Below are 4,050 nucleotides of genomic sequence, written 5' to 3' on the forward strand. Positions count from 1 at the left end.
TTTTTATTAATATAAAACATTTTGTATTTTCTCCAATGCCAAAATAATATAAAAAATTTTATTGTCATATTTTATTAGAGAGCATTTTTTCAAAAATAAAATGGTACAAAAAAAAAGTTAAAGTATGATCATATCCCATGCTTATTTCTGTCACTATTGTTCTCACAGTTCAAGGAACTAGATCTAAGCAGTTAACCGTTGTATGAATATTGAATGTTTCATGAGAAAAACAAACTTCATCCCAAATATTTTTCCTTCTTCAGGGGAGAGCGTGAACGCAGTCTCCCACTACCAAAAATTATGCAGTCGAGTTTCTCACATTTGGGGAAATCACAGGGGTCAGCACATCCGGAGTGCAATGGGTAAGCCTTACCCTGGGGAAACCACCTCATGAGCATGGTATCTCCCCTGCCAGGTAAGTATTCATCCAATTTTTATTCTCAGTGCTGTACTTAATGAGATATTTGAAGAAGTGTGTTCATAAAGGGAAACACAAAAGAAAACAAGAGATGTAAAAAATTATGCCTGTACCACTTGTCTCTAGTCAGCAGGAAAATAATAAAATAAATAGCTTTAGTATGTCAGCACTGAGAAGCAATTTTTTAATTCAGCAAATTGGTTATAAATATATATATATATATATATATATATCATCATCATCAAATGGTGCCATACAGTTGATGGCAACTTACAGGTTTATGAGCTTAACCATATAAACTTTGACCTGGTGAAAAGCTAATCAAGTATATGACCATAATTAACAGAGGAGTTTGAGTGTTTTAGCATGAAACCAAACGAATGAGCCAAGCATTTCTCACTAACATGGAATAAGTAAAGCAAATGGGGTGATTGAATAGATAAAAGAGAAATAAGTGTGATTAGATGAGCTTTTTAGAATGCAAGGGCAGAAAATAGGCATTATCCCAGATGATTTGGTGGCCAATTTTGGGAAAGAAATCAGGTAGGAATGCAACCAGAAAGTAGGTAATTTACATTTAATTATAAAAAACAAAATGGAATCTACATTCAAACCCCAGAGTAAGCAGGTTAGGGACATTAGAAATTTGTAGAAGTATTAATTACTGCTGGTAGATTTTAGGTTTCTTAAATTCAAATCTGTTTGTTCAATTCTTGGCTGAATAATTCCTGTGCCTGAGGATGCTAGGTAAATTTGGCTATCACTGATAATGAGGAGTGAGACAAAATCCAAAAATCTCAACGATTTGGATGCTTTTGATAAAATGTGAAGGGAAACTGATCTTCTAATACCAAATGTCTGTATATTCCATTACTGCTTCTGATCTGTCCAGATGACTGTCTATTTTAGAAACTAAGTCAAATCATTGATCCAGGGCAATACAAAATAGTAATAAGTAACAAGAATAATTCTAACCCCAGGTCTTCATGTCAAAAGGAGAAATAGCATGTAAATAGATCCTACAAATATTCAGATGATATCAAAGAGTCTGTTTAAAATTCATATTTTAGATTTAAATTTTGACCAAGTTCATAAATATTTTATTTTCTGAATTTAATAAATAAGTTTGAATTTAGCATATCCTTTAAATAATGTATTCATGTTTTATAACTTGTTATAGTAAGACTTTTATCATACTATTAAGTACTTTATTTATTTATTTATTTATTTATTTTGGTTTTGGGCCACACATGGTGATGCTAAGGGGTTACTCCTGGCTATGCAATCAGAAAATTTCTGGCTTAGGGAACCATATAGGATGACTGATAATCGAACCCTGATCTAACCTAGGACAGCTGGGTGCAAGGCAGATGCCCTACCACTGCGCCACCGCTCTGGCCTCATTTGGAAGTATTTTAAATGTTATCTAAAGAAACATAATAAACTACACTATAAAGCAATAAGTAATTATGTTTATGGATAATTACTTGTTGCTTTATAGTATAGTGTAGCTGAATTTTTGTTTAGATTTTTGCCTAGATTAAAAGATTCAGAATATTATTAAAACTAAAGATAAAATATATCAAAAGCTAATGAACTGAGTCCATGCTTTGCTTTGGGAGTCTGGTTATAATATCCAGAAGCACCTACACAAAAGAATTACCAGCATGACCTTTAATCAAAGATATATGAGTAGCCTCTGAACACTGTATTGTTTGGCTCCGAAATAAAAAGAAACCCCCAAATTTTAAAACTTAGATACCTATAATACCTGTGGTAAAAAAATTTGGCTCAATGGTTGAGGGCAAACTTTCACTGTGAAGCCCTTGATTTAAACTCCGAAAATAAAAAAAAAAAACAATCCTATATACAGTTTAATGTATTAAAGGATATTATATTAATGAATATAAACTTTTATATCATTTATATAATAGATTAAATCTCAGCTTTGCCATTTGCCAGTTGTTTGGTTTGGGATACTTTTTTTTAAACCCAATATGTTCCTTTATGTTAGCAATATAGTGATAAAAGCACCAACACCTTATGTAGAAAATTTCCATTACGCTTTAAAAAGATGAAAGCAGCAGATCCCCAACAATGTATACATGCCCTAACTATTGCCAGAAGTGATCCCTGAGCACTAAGTTCTGAGTTTCGTTTGGCATAGCCTAAAACACACACACACACACACACACACACACACACATACATACACACACACATACACACACAGACACACAATCCCAAAAATAAAATTTGTCCAAACCTCCAAACATCTGAGCTTATGGGTATTTCTTGAAACTCATTTTTTAGTAATCAATAATGCAGTATTAAACTTTGACACAATGTCAGTGTATTATCAACTGGAATATGGTAAATTGATTCCTAAACAATTTTGCTTGTGAAATAAAATTAAAATTTGTCTTTTTTTATTATTATGTGGAACACATGTCAGAGTCCAAATGAATTTGAAATATAATTAATATGTAATAAGAGTCATAAAATGACAAGATGGCTTGTCTCTTTTAAAATTGTACTATTAATGTATGTTATTCTAAAAATTCATACCAAACTCTGATTGATTTATACTGCCTTTTAAAAAAGACACTGTTATTTCCACAATGTATATAAATGCACCTTCTTACATCTGTTCCATTTTAATTACTTTATTAGAGTCCAATATTTTCTCTGCATTCTTACATATGCCCTTATATTTTATTTAAATTTAAATGCATTTCTTTAGTATTTGTCTGAAAGTCGTAAATATGAAGGGGATAAGCCTCTTTTATCCAGAATTTGCAACAAATCAATTCACAAGCTTCAACTAGTATCATTAGCTTCTGAGTTATATAAAACTTGATATTTTTAAGGACAAGTCATAGAAATAAATCACTAGACCACTAGACTCATTTTTAATTTATATTTTATAAATATATTTTATATATTATACATATCTTTAAAATATATATAAATAAGTAACAATATATTATAAAATCATATATAGTATATATTTATTTGACAAAATAAGAATTTAGGGAATCAGCGTACGCTTGTAGAGGAAAATAACTGCATATTGCTTATATTTTAAGAGTTCTAGAAAATGTTCCTTCATTTAAATTTGTTTCCTCAATCAACAGTATATTTAATATTAAATACCATCTTAAGGAAATATTGAAAATAAAATAATTAGGGTCAGAAATATAGCACAGCGGTGTTTGCGCTGCAAGCAGCCGATGCAGGACTTAAAGTGGTTGGTTCGAATTCCAGTTTCCTATATGGTCTCCCGTGCCTGCCAGGAGCTATTTCTGAGCAGATAGCCAGGAGCAACCCCTGAGCACAGCCAGGCGTGGCCCAAAACGAAAGAAAGAAAGAAAGAAAGAGAGAGAAAGATGAAAGAAAGAAAGAAAGAAAGAAAGAAAGAAAGAAAGAAAGAAAGAAAGAAAGAGAGAGAGAGAGAGAGAGAAAGAAAGAAAGAAAGAAAGAAAGAAAGAAAGAAAGAACGAAAGAAAGGGAGAGAGAGAAAGAAAGAAAGAAGGAAGGAAGAAAGAAAGAAGAAAGAGAGAGAATGAAATAAAGAGAAAGAAAGAGAGAAAGAGAGAAAGAAAGAGAGAAAGAAAGAAAGAGAGAGAAAG

At 31.5% G+C, this 4,050-nt stretch overlaps 1 non-coding gene across 1 annotated transcript; it reads right to left on the reverse strand.

The window, feature by feature from the left end:
* Positions 1 to 260: 260 nt before the first annotated feature.
* LOC126029462 (U1 spliceosomal RNA) lies at positions 261 to 423 on the reverse strand. The gene has a single exon (XR_007503009.1). It is a non-coding gene; the product is annotated as a U1 spliceosomal RNA (small nuclear RNA).
* Positions 424 to 4,050: the final 3,627 nt, after the last annotated feature.

The sequence above is a fragment of the Suncus etruscus genome, chromosome 1, assembly GCF_024139225.1.
Source record: "Suncus etruscus isolate mSunEtr1 chromosome 1, mSunEtr1.pri.cur, whole genome shotgun sequence".
Taxonomy (NCBI): domain Eukaryota; kingdom Metazoa; phylum Chordata; class Mammalia; order Eulipotyphla; family Soricidae; genus Suncus; species Suncus etruscus.